The sequence below is a fragment of the Aquarana catesbeiana genome, linkage group LG10 (assembly GCF_042186555.1).
Source record: "Aquarana catesbeiana isolate 2022-GZ linkage group LG10, ASM4218655v1, whole genome shotgun sequence".
NCBI lineage: Eukaryota > Metazoa > Chordata > Amphibia > Anura > Ranidae > Aquarana > Aquarana catesbeiana.
Genome location: NC_133333.1, coordinates 178,086,227 through 178,104,669, shown reverse-complemented (window position 1 = coordinate 178,104,669; position 18,443 = coordinate 178,086,227). Strand labels below are relative to the sequence as shown.

At 43.2% G+C, this 18,443-nt stretch overlaps 1 protein-coding gene across 1 annotated transcript in view; it reads right to left on the bottom strand.

Moving 5' to 3' along the window:
- PLCH2 (phospholipase C eta 2) overlaps positions 1 to 5,163 on the bottom strand; it is a 1,074,339-nt gene extending 1,069,176 nt beyond the window's left edge. The window contains exon 1 of the mRNA XM_073602999.1: positions 4,968 to 5,163. The gene's annotated coding sequence lies outside the window, so the exon portion shown is untranslated. The remainder of the gene's footprint in view (positions 1 to 4,967) is intronic.
- Between the last annotated feature and the right edge of the window lie 13,280 nt (positions 5,164 to 18,443).

The following is an 18,443-nucleotide window of genomic DNA, read 5'->3' as shown; positions in this document are numbered from 1 at the left end:
ATATGCCGGTGCTCCGGTGAGTACTGAAGGGGCAGAGCAGAGAGCAGTTAATAACAGTTACTACTCTCAGCTAAGATCGAACGGAGAACTTAGCGATCAGCAGTCTTGTGAACACTCAGTTCATGCGCACGCAGTCTGCATCCAGGGCCAATCACATGCATGTGATTGCAGCATAGGAGATTACATGCAAGATATTTGACCCATGTGTACAGCCCTTAACTCCCATGCATGTGCACGAGACTTCATTCATGCTATCATGTACAGCTCAGTGTATATTCTAAAGATTATTGTGAACAGGCAGGTAAATGCTAAAGATCCTGTTTGCAGTTTTTTTTTTTACAGTTTAGTTCCACTTTAGGATGTAACACAGTCCAACCTACACAGGGAAGCAACCTGCTATCTAATAGTAGGAACATGCAGTAGGTTTCCATTGTATTTACACAGCAAACTTCAATAAACCACATTCACATTAACAGCTTCATGTCCAGCCATGGTGTGTTTTCATGATCTCAGAAGCCATATGGCTATGATCTCATGTAAACACAGGTGAAAGGCTTCTCCCAACATTCACACTCCCTATCAGTAGACGGCTCCCATCACATCGCATTGGTTAGAGACCTATCAGTGCCATCCCCGGTGGTGTGTGCACTCTGACCGGTAGTCTCAGAGAACACCAAAGTGAAAGAGAAGAAGACTTTGTAGCTGCCTGAGCTCTTCCTCCTACTCCCCAGGGTGGTTCTGCTTTCCTGATTATCTACAAGTTGTTACATTGTATATTCTAGAAGATTTTTTTTTTAAATACATATCATTTGTTTAATCCACCTATTCATGAAGGTGAACCTTGTTTTTAAAATGATTCTAAAGGTTGTAATTTTTTTTATATATATTTTAAATAATAAACATGTTATACTTACCTGCTCTGTGCAATGGTTTTGCACAGAGCAGCCCCAAACCTCTTCTTTTTTGGGTCCCCCGCTGGTGGTCCTGGCTTCTCCCCCCTGCCGAATGCCCCCAATAGCAATTCTCTTGCTATAGGGGCACTTGAGTAGGTTCACTCCCAAGCTACACTCCCGTGAAGGAATATTGTCTATTCACACACACAGAGCACGGCTTGGCCCCTGCACCTGCTCTCTCCTCATCGGCTCACTGGCTGTGACTGACAATGGCTCCCGCTGCTGTGTGAGCCAATGAGGGGAGAGAGACCCAGGAGAGCCGTTGCTCTCATGCACATCACTAGATCTAGATGGGGCTCAGGTAAGTAAATGAGGGGGCTGGGGGCTGCACACAGAAGGTTTTTTACCTTAATGCATAAAATGCATTAAGGTAAAAAAACCTTCTGCCTTTAGAACCCCTTTAAAGTGGTTGTAAACCCTTTTGTGTGACATTTACCTACAGGTAAGCCTAGAATAAGTCTTACCTATAGGTAGTGGAAATATCTCTTAAACGTGTGCAGTTTAGGAGATATTTCACTTGTAGTGGGCCAATGTCGTCATAGGTGCATGCACTGTGAAGAAACAGACCACTGTGCCGTTTCTTCCCCCAGTGTGTGCCGTGACTGATGGTTCCCACGCGCATGCGCGGGAGTGACGTCACACGGCTCCGGCCAGTCACAAAGCCAGAATCCTGGGCCCCGGAAGGAAGAGGGACGAAAATGGACGCAGCCTGCACAGGGGACATTGCGGGCTTCATTTGCAGGTAAGTGTCATATAATGGGCTAGTATGCAATGCATACTAGTCCATTATGCTTTTAGTTTGCAGGCCTTGTGGGGAGCAAAAGAGGAAGTAAAGCCCATCGGGGTTTACTTCCTTTTTAAGGCCTCTTGCACACTGCTGTCAAAATACTGACCTAAATGCAGTCCGTTGTTTTGATTGCGGTGCGTAAACCTGTGCTGTGTATAGATGAGTAAAAAAAAAGGAGAAATCGGAATTGCTGGTCAGTATTTTAAGCAGATATGCGTGCACATACGCCTGTACGTGCGTAAAATTTTAATTTGAAAAACTAGAATGCATTTTACTCGTGTATGCGCATACAGGCAAATACACACAAATTAAATGACTGACATTTTGGCCAGGAATACTGATGTTCAAACATCAGTACCATGTGCAAGTACAGAATATATTACTTGAATGCAAGTTTTAATGGGGAATAACTACGAGTAAATTTGTAAATCAATTGGTGCCGCGCTCCACAAAGTGCTATATCTCTAACATATACTAATACAAAATAATAAAATAAAAAAAAATCTGACGAAGTCCCATAGGACATAACGCGTACGGGGGAGGAGCTATCTGGTGGACGTCACCCGCTGCCATACCGCGACCCTTGCTGCATTTTATCCACCACATTACTGGTTTATCGGCAGTCTTATGTAGCACTGCCTTGTGCTATGATTCACTGTGTATTGTGAACAAATTTTATGAAATGACTTTCATAACGGAGAGCACTTAGATCATTTGCTTTCTTCTTATAACGGATTTGGGCTGATCTGGTTCCACTGGAATGCTGGCGATCCATCTCTATCCCATTGTGGATACAAGCTTGTCTGACCTTCTGTTAGTTCAAGGGTCCACCATATCTGGTAAGCGCATTCACTAGCTGGTGGAGGGCCTGTTACTCAGAATCGTAGTGGTTTGGAATTCATCTTCTCACGAGGTGTCTTCATCTTTCATCCTGGGACTTGTAGTTCCTTTATACCTTAACTTTTGGACATACATTTAATTATCATTGAGCTGCACTTATTTTTATTTTTCATATACTAATACAATATAGTGTATAATAGATATATATGTGAAGAAATAAATAAATATAACAATAAAAAATAAAAATAGTGATCCCAATGTAGCTGTAAATCAATGTGAAACCAAGTCCTTGGTGTCACTAACTAAAGTGACACTACATATGCACAGGACTCAATAACATAAACTACTGGATGTTCTTCTTAACACACTCCGATTGATCAGTGACTCAAATGTGTTTAACCCCCTTCACCGGATGTGCTTTCTCCTGGAGCAATGGACCACATATAATAATATGGTCTTATTGCGCTTTTGTCCCTACAGAGGGGACTTAGGGAAATCCTTCCAGATATCAATGGTTCAGAAGCTTTCTCCTTCTACACTCAGCCACATAGATGTAAAGAAACACCATACATAGTACTTTATCCTTAAAACCATAAATCTTTATTGCTAAAAAAACAACTCCAGGAACAAAACTCACATTCTCCTGGTGCTCCCAGTGCACCAGACTGTAATCACAAGTGACTGCAAACAGTGCATCCACCAGTACAATTTTCCAAGGTGTAAAGGTAAAAGTTACCAAAGAGTCCTCGTGTCCAGTACGAGCGTTTTGACGTCAAGCCCCTCCCCTACGTGTTGCGCCACAGGGTCCCTTACTACAGGAGGCGGTATGGGAGATGGCCAAGGGACTATAACTTGATGGGGTATCAGTAGACACTGTCACTGTGTTCTGAATACACAGTCTCTCTATAATGTATGTTCACATTTATCTGTTCAATCGTATGCAACACTCTGTGATTCCGTGGGCCAGCATATCTCACCAAAAGTCCTGTCCTGAGCCTCCATTCATCAAAATTGTCAGGTATACAGTTAGGAATCTTTTAGGGCCTTATCACTTTGTTCCACGCATATGCGTTAATATAACATGGTATCATGAGTGAAGACACACTTCGTTAAGGCAGCCTAATAATTTTGAACAGGCTGGCAGCGTAATAGAATTCTTTGAAGAATGCACTTGACCTCCTTTTTTTGCACAACAGGAACACAACACACAGACGGTTAAAACTGTGCACTGAAACACTTGTACATTGAGGTATACCGGCAAGGTATGTTGGGGTGCCATTCAGAATGTTTTTTAAAGTGTATCTAAACTCAAGAATGATAATTGAGAGTATTGCAGCTTACCAATCCTTAGATGTGGTGGCTGCATTCATTTTTTTTTTTTTCACAGTTTGTTTCCCCTTATTCTACACTGGTAATCCTGCCATTAACTCACTTCCTGTCTAAAGGGGACAGCTGTACTAAGTGGCAGCATCACCCTAGTACAGGGGGGACATTAGGACTATATAACATCCCCCTCTCTTCTTCATAACAAAGGGAGGTGGTTTGTAGTCTACGGAGATAGCAGGGAACAATGCTAACTGATAACAGTCCACAAGGAGAGAGCACAGGAAACTATCAGTCATAAAACAGTATGTACCGATTTGTACTTTTAGCACACCAGAACACACTGCACACTGATAGTTTTGTACCAATGGCAAAGCTTCTTTCTTTTTTTTTTCTTCATATTGTGGCTGCAGTTTTGGAAAGTGCATTTTCTATAGAGATTAGTGATAATGTTTGTAAAACAATGCATAGAAAGTCCCCTACTGCCTGCAGAAGTGCAATAAAAGCACAATACATAAAATGCACAGAAAAACACATAAAATGTGAGCCATAAGTCAGTTCAAGTTATTGTTAATGTCAGTATATATTGAGTTTCAAACACATGATCACAAAGAATTGTTATTACAGTATGAGCAAACTCTCAGTAAGTCATAGGTTAAATAATAATCCACATGTAGCATGAACATACATCTATATCTCAGTGGCAATTTCTCAGCTACTGCCAGACCTGCAGCTACAGACATGCTCCGATTGACTCAACACCGGAAAACTTAGGAGAGTGTCTATGACTTTGAAAAAGCCGGGAATAGCAAATCTCCTCCATACCGGTGAATGTCAGTAACTGCAAACTGCTGAATGCCACATTGCAAGTCTGAACCCTTAAATGTTCACCTTCACCATAGATCTGTGTTCTGCTGGAGACAAGTGCACACTATAACAATAATGGATTGTATTGTCATTCTCCACACTGATTCTGTTTATGACTAGTGGACTTGCAAGAACAAACCGTCTCTAAAGGAAAAAGAATACAGTATGTATGTGCAAAAATAAATGAAGCAACTAACCGTCAGCTTTGATAGTCCAAAGGCCCAGCTAGGAAAGGTCTTCTCTTTCCAATGAAATCCAGCTTGACATGTCCCAAGAAAACAGATGAAGAACAGCAAAGTTCCTTGCGTGCCTCCCAACCCACAGTGATCTCAGTTCACTATTCAGCCCCTATTCAAACAAGTGAGCTCCAGGGCAACAGCAAGTTCAGTGTGGGAGGGGAGCATGGAGGAGAGAGGGAGTTACTCTCTCCTGTAAGCAAGCCCTTTCTATCCAGAGAGGAAACCTGTTCTTCAGGTTACAAGCTGCTCAAGTACGTTTGAATCCTTATATTTCACTTTTTTGGCAGGCTGAAAGAAAAATCCTCTCCGCCATAAAAATTGAAAATAAAGATTTTGTGTTCATTACAGCTTCTAAAATGATATTTTGTTACATGTTGAGTGTACAGTAATGAAGTTATGGTGTCTTACATAGCATTTGTTTGTATGGAGCTCTACAGATCACATCAGCCCTCCCCAGTTCTACTTAAAGCGGGTCTAAAGTCAAACAACGGACTTTAATGTCCGCCCTCCTCCATTTAGGATATTATTAGATAACAAACTAATAAAAGCAATAATATTTTTACCAGCCAGTTTATTCCCCACTACTACTCTTCCCTAGGCAGCATCCGATGGTGGGTTCTGTGTGAGACATACAGGTACTTATCGGCTGATTGCATCTGCAAGAACAGCCAATTAATGTTTCTGTGTCACACAGAACCTGGCCGGGGAGTAAAACTGGAAGCATTAAGGAATTAACAGGCTGCTTAGACTAAGAAGGCCACTCTGGGTGAAAAGCATTTCAATTTCTTATTACTTTTATTCAAATAGTGGAGAGCATGTAAGAGTGAGTAGACCTAAAATCAGTGACTGAGTTTGTGTCCTGTTTAAGGTACCCACATAGAAATTATTCTGGATTGGATGATGGCTGTCATATAAGGATACAAAATAAGGTAGTACTGGACAAACAAGGGCTCACTGCACAATAATCGTAGATGCTATATGTTACAATTGTCATTGTTTTTTAGATATTGTATTTTTCAATAAATTTATATTTTTTATACTGCTATATCTTCTCCACTGGTTCTTAGCCTAAAAAGTCCGCCTCTCTGGTAATACTCAGTACTACCTTATTTTGTATCCTTAATGATTTATGGACGTGGCTTATTTTTGGTGGACTTTCCTCTCTTTTTTTTGATGGCTGTCATATGTTGATGTAGTAGCACATATGCTGGCCACCCATTCTCAGCACATCTAGCCATTGGCTGGGTTGATTTTTTATTTATTTTTTGGATACTCAATATTTTTTCCTTAGGAATTATGCTGCTCTAAAAATGGACAAATTGGGCAATGGCCTTGAGTTTGGAAATCCACATACACCTCCAACCAGCTAGTATGTTTGGAAATAGTTTACTGTGTGCTCTATGACCATCAGTCGGATTGTGTTTGCATGTTCAACTGCCCTTTAAAATCTATAGCCAGCATATAGCTGTCTATAGTAGAGCTGAAACGAGATGTACTTATGGTCCTTCTAGGATTCATTAGACAGTGGAGTTTATGTATATAGGGGTGCTGCCAAGCAGAAGTCAAATCAAGTGCATAAAACAGGCTCATGTTGCTTTTTCTAAGCACTGATGAGTATTCTATGGGACATATTTATTGACTGACTGCATCTCCAAGAGTAGACAATAGAAGCATCTAACGCATTCCCATACGAAATTGGGTGATTCTTGTCCTGTCTAGGTGTAGTAGCAGACATGCTCACTAAGCATCTAGCAATTGGCTCAATTACACTCTTTTGGATGATTAATATTCCTCTTGGATTATGCTGGTTTTAAAATTGATAGATTGGGTAATGGCCTTGTGTGTAGGTGTCTGCATACACCATCAGCCAACGTCAGAGGGAGCAAATGACTAGATAGGTTAGAAAACTTGCTTTTACCTCTATTAAGATGTTGCTGACATCACACTCCATACTCTCCTCTCTGATGATATAAACCTGTATGCTTTGCAGTGCTTTACTGCTCTACAGATTTTTTTAGTCCATCAGTTTTATTGTGTCAGCATGTTTAATTGTCCTCTAAAAGCTATGGCCGGCATGAAGATATCGTTATTAGAGGTGAAAGGAGGCATACTGATGTTCCTTCTAGGATTCATTAGACAACATGCCTGGTGTGTACAGGGTCACTGTCAAGCACAGGTCAATTCAAGTACATACAACAAACTAACCTTGCGTTACTGAAGCGCAGCTTCACACTACCCCGCTGCTCTTTGGGCAAAGTTCAGCATTTTTGTGCGGGTTAGCTGCACTTTCCCATAGACTTCTATTATGTCTCGTAGTTGTGGTGATCTTTTAAAAAGCACACCAAAACTTCTGCATGCAAGAGTTTTGGTGCACTTTCTGAAAGCAAACCCAAATGACATGAATGAAGTCTATGGCAAAGAGCTACTAACCCGGACAAAAACTGTAGGTGAGCTGTGCTTTAGTCAAAGTGCAGTGGGGCAGTGTGAAGCCACCCCTAGGCAGTGCCCATGTAGATAACTGCCATGTTACCTGAAGAACGTAAAGTGGTTGTAAAGGCAAAAGGTATTTTACCTTAATGCATTCTCTGTATTGGGGTAAAAAACTTTCTGTGATCGTTCCCTCCCCCATATTTACCTGAGCCCAATCTCGATCCAGCTCTGTACTCGAGAGAAACGGCTCCCTCCTCTCTCTCCCTTCTCACTTGACATAGAGGCAGCAGTGGGAGCCATTGGCAATTGGTATTTTTTTTTTTTTAATCAACTGGCTTGTGTTCTTTGATTGGACAAAATGGAGATTGTGACATCATCTGCCTGTTCTCCTCACTTTGTTCAAGAAGAGAAATACTTTGTATTCATTTAAGAAAAAAAAACAAGGTGTTCTCTCAATGGCAGAGGTGCCGAGCGAGTGACCCCCTGCGTCCAGTGTGCAGAGGGAAAAGATGCTGAAGCAGCACCTGGAAGATCATGGCAATCACTGGATGTAGCACAGGCTACTGCAATGGTTTTCAGCATCTCCAGCTGTCCACTGGATATCAGATGTGGATTATCAGGGCCAGGGGCCCGAACAGCAGGGGGAATCGGTGCAGCAAAGCAGAGGGGCAGTTACAGAAGTGTAGCGGTACCCCCTTAGGGGCTGCTGAAAGTTGTGGTCCATCTATCACCCCGAACAGCCCGGCATTCACTTCCCAATCACCTTTGAGACAATGAACAATCCATATGCTTGTTTTTGGTATTTTTATTGAGGGATTTGAACTTGGATAGGGATGGGAATATATGGGATTCCCAGTACAATTATAGAACAGTCAATTTGGGAGAGAACTATGTACACTCTTTGTACACGACACTTCTTCAAACTCCTTCTGCACATCACTTACTCCAGGTACAGCTAGCACCTGGTTAGGCCCAACTCTGAATCAGTCAGGCCCTAGAGATTGCCATTTGCAGGCAGAGACCGCGGGCCCCATTTTATGTAGCAAAAATAGAATAGAAAGTCTTTAGTGCTAGCTGTCCTATGGTGGACTACTGCTCCCAGCAATCCCTCTTCAGGCCCTGCCAGCCCTCCTGGCTACAGCTGCCTGACTCCACTGCCTGTGACATTGCAATACCTACTGGCTCCACACCCAGCTCTGACTGTTTCCTCTCAGTCCTCTCCGGCATGCCTCTCCAGTATTCCCGATAGCACATGTCACTCACCAGTCCTCCTGGCTGCACACACACCGGTGGTTCCCTCCTGAACACTTGCCCGGTAGCACTAGCACTAGCACCTGATGTCCTCTCTGACTCCTCTCTGTGCCTCCTGTCCAGATCCTTCATGAGGTCTTCAAGAGATCCTTCCTGCACCAGAATCCCAGGCCCAAGGTCACCCCCCCAGAATCAAAGGCCTCGACAGCCTAGTACTCCATCCTCAGTTCTTCCACCCGACAACTCCTCCCCAGCTGGGCTGACCCTGGGTATATCAAGGAGGCCTGCCACCTGCCAATCCTAGTTTGGGATTGGTCAGGGCTCGATGAGACACCTCAGACAACTCCACCTCTCTTCCCCTCCTCTGTTCTAGAATCCTCTAGAAGCCAGAGGGAGGTAACGGAAAGATGATGCTATCTGTGAGTCACCAGCCTACTCTGGGCCACTCCCAGCCCACACAGATTAAAACTAGGCCAGCTAGGCCTGCCTAAATTTACCTGCTCTGACAAAAAATCTTACCTCTAGCAAGTAGAGGGTGCTACAGAAGGATGCCCTGTGTGGCTCTTTGCAGCAACTATAAGCAGGTTTCAATCCCTCCTGCCAGCTTTCAGCTGCTGCATGGAGAGACACAGACACAGGGCATCACTTCTGTAATTGCTTCCCCTGCACAGATCCCCCTCCCTGTTCTGCCTGCCTTTGATTCTCTCCATGTGCCCCCTTGTCACTGTGACACTCCCCTGCCCCTTCCCACGGTGCTTCCCTGCTGATAGCTAAATGAAAAAAAAAGAATTGCTGTCTAATAAAAAAAAATAGTGAAAAAAAAAACTGCGTGGGGTCCCCCCAGGTCCATACCAGGCCCTTGGGTCTAGTATGGACTCGGAGGAGACCCCCCACGCCAAAATATTAAAAAAATGGCGTGGGGTCCCCCCCAAAATTCATATCAGACCCTTATTTGAGCATGCAGCCCGGCAGGTCAGTAAAGGGGGGGGACGAGCAAGACCTCCAGGGCCGTCTGTATTGTTGTGGGGCCCAAAGCAGCTGCCTCATACTTGCCAACTATCTTGGTTTAAATTCCCTTGTCGCTTGAAGTTTTAGTCCTGTGCTGTGTCCTGATATCTCAGTCTGAAGTGCTGCTATTAAGGCTGCCCTATTGTTGTGTACGGGTGACTCACCTGCAGACCCTGTGTTTACATGTAAATAACCGGCATTCATATGTAAATAGCGGTTGCATTTATATGTAAATAACAGCATCCAGCAGCATTGATATGTAAATGAAGGTGGCATTCTTATGCATATCATGCCCCCCCTGAGGTCATATCCACCATCACCTATACTGAATGCTGCCCACTGGGGAGGGGCATGCTTGAAAATCCTGCCTGCAGCTGTGGTCATTAAGCCTACCATCAGCCTGTTCTGCAAAGGAAAGCAAATTAGTGGGGTGGGGGGAGGGTAGTGTGGGGTGCGCAGAGGTAGGCAGAGAAGGAATTATAGTTTGGGGTGCACAGGTGAGCAAGGAGGGAATGTATGGAGGTAAGGAAGGTGGGTGCAAAAATAAGCAAAGGAGGCAGGTAGAGTTAAGAGGGTTGGAGTGGAGAGGATGGGGGAAGTTTGGTGGTGCAGAGGCACTGCTGAGTATCTGCTAAAGGGCAGCACATTTCTGTGGTGTCAGGAAAGTGATTTTGCATTGTTCCCAACACACACACACATGTGTGAACGCAGGGTACATGTCTCAGTTACATTGCTGGTCAGTGTAAATCTTCTCATTACATTGGGGCTTGGTGTAGAATCCTTTCATTCACACTAGTGGCCAGTGTGAAAGCTCCGCTTACATTAGTGGTCAGTGTAAACCCCTACACTGTAAACCTAATGGTTCCTGTGAATGCTTCTATTACATTAGTGGTCAGTGTAAACCCCTATTACATTGGTGGCCAGTGTTGAAACTCCTCTTTATATTGGTAGTCAGTAAAAAAAAATCAGCATTGCCTTTGATCACACCCTCCCCTCCCCCAAGCACTGCCACTGATCCCCGGAGTTCTAGGATACCTTGGAGTTTTCTGTCTATTGATGGGTCAGTTCACCACCCCAGTCCATGGTGTGCAGGCAGTGAGGAGATGGTGTGCTGTAACCGCTAGCAACCAATCAGTGAGCAGTATTACTGTACAATAATCTCTAGCAACCAATCAACAAGCAAAAATCATGTGTTGTAACCTCTAGCAACTAATCAGTGAGCCATATGTGTGCTGTAACCTCTAGCAACCAGTCAGTAAGTGGCAATGATATACTGTTACCTTTGGGAACCCATCGCAATTGCTCCCTGATCTGATACAGTAAACTGATTTTGAGTCCAGTTGCTATTTATTGCATGTCTCAGAGCAGGTGGAGAGCGAAATTGCATTGGGGGGGGGGGGGGGCCAAGAAAATTTTTGCCCAGGGTCCAATCAATATTAAAGACAGTCCTGAAGACCTCCCCTCCTGAACCATATCAGACCGCATGCCCTCAACATGGGGGGGTGCTTTGGGGCAGCTGGGGCTCTGTGCGGACAGATCAGCGGGATACAGCATCGCAGGAGGTTCGTCGGCGGGAGAGGTGGTAGAGGAAGAAGCACACCTGACAAAGAAGACAGGAGAAAGAAGAAGACCGGAAGAAGAAGCAGGAAAAGGAGAAGCCCGGAGGAGGAAGAAGCAGGGAAGTAGAAGATGGAGGAATCCTGGAGGAAGAATCAGGGAAGAATCGGGGAAGAAGAAGATATTTTTATTAAAAGACTTGTCAAAAGCAGTCTACTGTATTTTTTCACACTACACTACTTTTTTTTTGGTGAATGGACAGGGGTACAATGTACCCGATAAACATTCACATAAGGGGGAGGCCGGGAAGTGGGGTCCCCCTTTTTAAAGAGGCTTCTAGATTCTGTTAACCCCCCCTGCAGACCCCCTCAACCACCGGCTAGGGTTGTTAGGAAGAGGCCCTTGTCCCCATCAACATGGGGGCAAGGTTCTTTGGGGTGGGGGGGCGCAGAGCCCCCCCGCCCCAAAGCACTCATCCCCCCATGTTGAGGGCATGTGGCCTGGTAGGGTTCGGGGGGGGGGCGCTCGCTCCCCTCTCTTTCCTGACCAGTTGGGCTTTATGCTCGGATAAGGGGCTGGTATGGATTTTGGGGGGGACCCCACGCCATTTTTGTAGACTGTTTTGGCGTGGGGGAGGTCCCTTCCAGATCCATACTAGACCCAAGGGCCTGGTATGGACCTGGGAGGGCCCCACGCTGTTTATTTTTCCACAATTTTTTTAATCCGGTAATTCTTTTTTTTTTACATTCAGCTGTCAGCGGGGAAGCCCGCTGACAAGTGATGACTCATAGGTTGTTAAGGACGTGGTGGCCTGTTTCCTCCTTAGCAAACAGCTATATACAGTGAATGTACAGCTAAAAAAAAAAACACAAATCGCCAAGCGCAAATCGTGGCAAAATTGCGGCAAAATCATGGAAAAAACGTGGTACTTGAATTTTGGATGCGGGTCCATTGAAGTCTATTACATGCAAACCACTGCATTTTGCGTGAAAAAAAGTCCCTGACCCGTTCCAAAAACGCAGAGGCACAAAAAATGCATTGATGTGAATGTGTTCCATAGGAACTCATGATAAAAAAATTCCCTGCATTTCTGCAAAATGCATTAAAAAACGCATTTGTGTCAATCGAGCCTCAATGAGCTGTTTGTGTGGCAGGAGCCTCGTACACACGATCAGATTTTCCATCGGGAAATGTGTGATGACAGGCTGTTGGCGGAAAATCCGACCGTGTTTACGCTCCATCGGACAATTGTTGTTGGATTTTCTGCGGACAAATGTTGGATGGCAGGTTTTCTGAGCGTGTGTACACAAGTCCGTCGGACAAAAGTCCAAAGTACAAACATGCATGCTCGGAAGCAAGGACGAGCCATAAGTGGTTGATCTTGTAAACTAGCGTTCGTAATGGAGAATTAACATTCGTGACGTGGCAAATTATGAAATCTCGAAATGCAGCGCACAATTCTCTTCTTCTTTAATGAGATAATAATGAAGCTGCTTTGCTGGTGATACTGATGGAGTTATTGCAAACTAATTTTCAAAGGCTTTTTTTTTCTAGTGATATCAAAAATAATATTATTATAGGTTTTTTTTTTTTTTTTTGGGGCAAGTTACCACAAGACCATTATCCTGAATTTTTTAAGTTCAAAGATACGACTACGTTGGTGTCCCTTGTTAATTTTACATTGTATTTTTTTTAAATGTAACTGCCTACTCCCAAACTGTCATTTGAAGTAAAACACATAGCCAAGTATTATTCTCCACAATTTTTTTTTTATAGTGCATTAAAAAAGAAAACAAATAAAATTAGACATGCTATCTGCCAATAGAACTTAACCAAAAAGTGCATTCTATGCATCCAAAAATATAGAAAATATACCAAATCAAATCATTATTCAACCAAAAAAATAATGTCAAAGCAATAACTCCAAGGCCAATAATAAATAACACCTTATCTCCTCCGATTCTGCAACATGTCTGGTTGATGAACAGCCGTTCGGAAACTAAATGAAAAGCACGAAATGAAAAGTGCGAATCAACACTCACCAAACGTCTACTAACACGAAATTAGCAGAAGGAGCCCAAAGGGTGGCGCTAAAGAGCTGAAAAACCACGTAGTACGTCACTACGTTCATGTTTGTTGGCCGACAATTCCTTGCTGTTTGTATGCAAGACAAGTTTGGGCCAACGCCCTTCGGACAAAATTCCACGGTTTTGTTGGCCAACAATGCGATCGTGTGTACAATGCTTTAGGATGCAGCAGATGTATGAACACAGCCACAGGTCCTAATTAGGTCCTAATTTGATAGGTGTGCAGGTGAGGGTGAGTTGCCCGAATGCACACTGTGAATGTTTGGGGACCATACACCTGCATCCACACGCCTGTCAAATGAGGACCTGAGGCTGTGTTCGTACAGCTGGTACATATAGCGTAACAAAGGCTGCCTGCACACAGCAACAGCCCCACTTACAAAAAAAACACTGATTCCATGCTGTACAGGCCACAGCACCGATGTGAATGAGCCCCAGGACCTCATTTACACACAGAGCTTTATTTATTAACTCAATACAGTTTTGTCTTTTACATTTAGCAATAATTTTGTAGGTTATGTTATGTTTGTGTCTGTTAATAATGTTTTTAGTTTAGTGACAATATTGCTTTGATATGTTGAGGGTGGGGGTGCTGTCAGGTAGGCTGTGCGGGGCCCTGATAATAGCATTGAGCCAAGCTGGGCCAATGAAGATAATTGAATGAAGATAATTCCTGGATTTCTACTTTAACTCTTTAGATCCTCAGAAAGAAGATAGTGGGTAACTTACCTGTCCAAACTCAACTTACAACTAGATTAACCTCGTCTGATGCCGTGTACACACGGGCGGACTTTTCAACCGGACTGGTCCGACGGACCGAATCCGGCGGACAATCCAACCGTGTGTGGGCTCCATCGGACCTGCAGCGGACTTTTTCGGTCGAAAATCTGATGGACTTTAGATTTGGAACATATTTCAAATTTGTCCGACGGACTAGAGTCCGGTCGAAAAATCCGCTCGTCTGTATACTAGTCCGACGGACGAAAACCCACACTAGGGCAGCTATTGGCTACTGGCTATCAACTTCCTTATTTTAGTCTGGTCGTATGTCATCACGTCAGACTTTGGTGTGATCGTGTGTAGGCAAGTCCGTTCGTTTAAAAGTCCGTTGGAAGTCCTTCAAAAGTCCGTCGAAAGTCCGTCGGACCAGTCCGGTTGAAAAGTCCGCCCTTGTGTACGCGGCATTAGCCTTTAAGGTGTTTCCCGAAAGTGCATGTTATGACTTACTACAACATACTATTCAGGATTGCTGTCTGTCTATATTGCTCATATAAAAATACAGTAGGTGTATGCTGTATAAGTAATTAGCAGTCCTATTATGCATGTTTATCATGAAATCCTAACTACAGTACTAATTAGTTTTGATAAGCCATAATTTGAAGGCACTACTTTCAGTATTTGTTGCAGTGAAAGTGTGTTTTCGTTGCATGAATACCTACAGCTTATTATCACTCATTAAATAATTTGTGGAAGTGCAGAGAGAATACAAAATGACTATCCAAAAGGGTAGCCATGGAGGCTTACATTAATAGACATCTGTATTGAGAATTATTTAGAAGCTGCCAAGCCCATTGGTTTCAGAAACTAGACCTAGAACAACTATGAAGATCAAGAGATCTGACTGCTTATTGCATATTTCTTTCCTCATCAGGATCAAGCATTAGCTTGGGTTTGACCTAAACCCGTAAGTTTGCTGTACTGCTGGTCTAATGAGCTTTGGGTGGGAGGTTCCCCACAGCTGCAAATAACAAAGGGGCAGGGATGTTTATGACATAATTGACCTAATATGACCACATGGCATTTCTCCTCTGCAATAAAGGGCCAACCTGTTCACATTTGTTTCAATTTTTTGCATTTATTTTCACTTTAAATTTTCCCAAAGTATTCAATTTTTTTATTAAGTTCAAGGGCATATTGCAAGTGATTATGGAATAGTTTATGGAAAGGAAAAATGCTACAAATGAGCATTTAAAATATTCAATTTTTCTGTGTGTTTACTTTTCACCCTTTCCAAAAATGCAGAGGTACAAAAAGGCATTGATGTGAACATGTTCCATAGGAACCCATGTTAAAAAATTCCCATGCATTTCTGCAAAATGCAAAATGCATCAAAAAACGCGCTAGTGTGAATGGAGCCTTACGCCTCGTACACACGATCGGATTTTCGGCAGGGAATTGTGAAGTGACAGACTCACAATCCGACCGTTACTAAACTGCATCAGACAATTGTTGGCCAACTTTCTGCCGACAAATGTTGGATGGCGGGCTAGTAAATTTTTGGCAGACAACGGCCTGTTGTCAGATTTTCTTATCGTCTGTACACAAGTCCGTCACACAAAAGTTGAAAGTACAAACACGCATGCTCGGAATCAATGCTCACCAAACACAACATTAGCAGAAGGTGCCCAAAGGGTGGCGCTCAAGAGCTGAAATTCCTCCTAGTACGTCACTACGTTCGTGTTTTTTGGCCGACAATTGTGTACCGTTTCTATGCAAGACAAGTTCCTGGCACACGCCCTTTGGACCAAAGTCTGACGCTTTGTTGGCCAACAATCTGATCGTGTGTACGGCTGTAGGCTCTATTCACACCTGAGCAATCTGCAGCGACAGCTGCAGCTGCCCGTTTTCTTTTTTTAGCTTTTTTTGTTTTTTGGTTGAGCACTTTTGGAGCGGCACCATTCATTTGAATGGGCTCCCTCCGCTCCAAAAACGCTCCAAAAGAAGTTAATGTACCAAATCTTGGTACAGAGCCAGAAGTGTTTGCAGTTGTGATTTTTGCTGTGATTGTAGTGCAATTTGCCACTCGACAGTCGTGGCAAAATCACCCCACGTTTGGAGTGCCATTAAGAAATAATGGCATTGCAAATGCGTTCCGTGTTTTGCTGCAAATCTGGAATCGCAGGCAGAATCACGGCAATTCCGCCCGCAATCCGAATCGCCTAGGTTTGAATAGAGCCTTAATGTTTCAAATAACAACTGTCTGTATTGCAAAATTCGAACAAGCCTACAACAAAAGTGACAGCTGGAATCTGTTGAAAGATACTTCATGCGGCACATGTCTGCTATGACTAATGCCTGGTTCACGCCTATACATTTTTTAGTGCATTTTCAGTTTTGCAGAAACACACTACAGTCCATTTAAAATGGTTTCCTATGGATGTAGTTCACATCTACATTTTATGGAAAGGACAGGGACTTTTTTCTGGTTTTTGGTTCTATAGACTTCATTGGATCAAAAGCGTGTATTGAAAAATGGAAAATGCACCTGCAATATGCAAACTGCAACCTGCATAGGTGTGAATCAGGCCTTAACTGTGATAAATAAAGCTCTTGGATCCAGAGAATGTGTGCCTCTACAAGTATTTTTCATCTTATTTGAGGGCTAACAGGAACCGCAGCGTGCACCTCATCTGCACTTAGGCTCGATTCACATCTATGCATGTTGCTTTTAAGCGTTTTTGGAGTTTTTTATTTTTTTTGTCATGCTTGCCACGTTTTTGAGCAGCGTTTTTGTAGCGTTTTTACAGCGTTTTTGTGGCGTTTTTGCCGCTTTTTTTTTTTTTTTCACAGTTTAAAAAAAATAAATAAAAAAACAAACAAAAAAAAAACGCCAAAAAGCATCAAAAAAGCTTCAAAAACGCTGTAAAAACGCTGCAAAAACGGTGCACTTGCGTTTTTGATGCTGGTCCATTGAATTCTATTACATGCAAAACGTTGCATTTTGCATGAAAAAAAGTCCCTGACCCTTTCCAAAAATGCAGAGGTACAAAAAGGCATTGATGTGACATGTTCCATAGGAACCCATGTTAAAAAATTCCCATGCATTGCATCAAAAAACGCGCTAGTGTGAATGGAGCCTAAGGCTGGGTTCCCACCTATGCAGTTTGCTTTTGGTCATTTCTGCAGTGCTTTTTGCTGAGTGTTTTGCGTTCTTGCACACACAACTTTACCAAAATTTTGCTGCGATTTGTGCTTTGCATTTTTTCATGCTTTTTTTTTGGACAGTTTTGTTGTTGGGCAGAATAAAATGCGCATATCGCTGTAAAATCACAGCAAAAACGCACTTCATGCTTTTCTGCAGCTGATCCATTGAAGTCTATCAAACCAAAAAAGCAAAAAACACAGTTTTGCGTTTCAAAAAATCCCTGACCCCTTCCAAAAAGGCAGCGGCTGAAAAAAGCATAGATGTGAACGTGTCCCATAGGAAACCATGTTAAATGAACTGTAGTGCGTTGCTGCAAAAAAGCGAAAAGCACCAAAAAACGCATAGGTGTGAACCAGGCCTAAACGCAGAGAACATTGGTGGTTGAGCGGCGGTGAGTCTTTATCTATTTACATTTGGAATTTGTACATTTAAAAATACTTGGTTGTTGTAGAACAATGCAGAAAGATCTTAAAGCAGAACTGAAGGCAAAAAGTTAAGAAATGTGAACAGGCAGGCCTTTTATAGCAAAAGAGAAATATAATATACAAAATACATTTACCTGCCTGCTCCGAATCCCCTCCAGAATGTACTAAGCTTAGGATGCACTTGCCACCGCCCCAAGGCTGCCCACCTAAAGGCCAAACAACAGTCAGAGGAGGCTATATACATGCTGTGATGCTTTGCGTTGCTGCAAATTTAATGTGGCATGACGAGTTAACAGGTGGCACAGCCTGTCAAACTCGGGCATTCGAGTCAACAGGGCCAAACTGCTACCACAAGCCAAACTCTTAGCTTGAGGTTGCGACACAATAGCTCCAAATATAAACTGACATTCGGCAGAAAAATAAAACAGGTATTCAGACGATGCAGAATCGCCTCCTGAACCTGACAGTGGCTGCTTAATCGCACTTTGAAAAGCAATCCACTGCAGATCACTTTTCAGAGCTTTGGCTAGTGTGAATCTACCCTAACAGACCCCCCTCTAAGAGGGCACAGGGGCTCTATTCCTTCCTCAATCTATCCAAAACTAAAAAAATAGTTTGGCTACACATTTACAGTATTTCACATTAGGGGCTGCAAGAATTTAAAGTTGATTGGATAGATTGATAGCAGCGCAGCCATTGGCTCCCACTGCTGTCAATCAAATCCAATGACTCGAGCGCCGGGGGGCAGGGT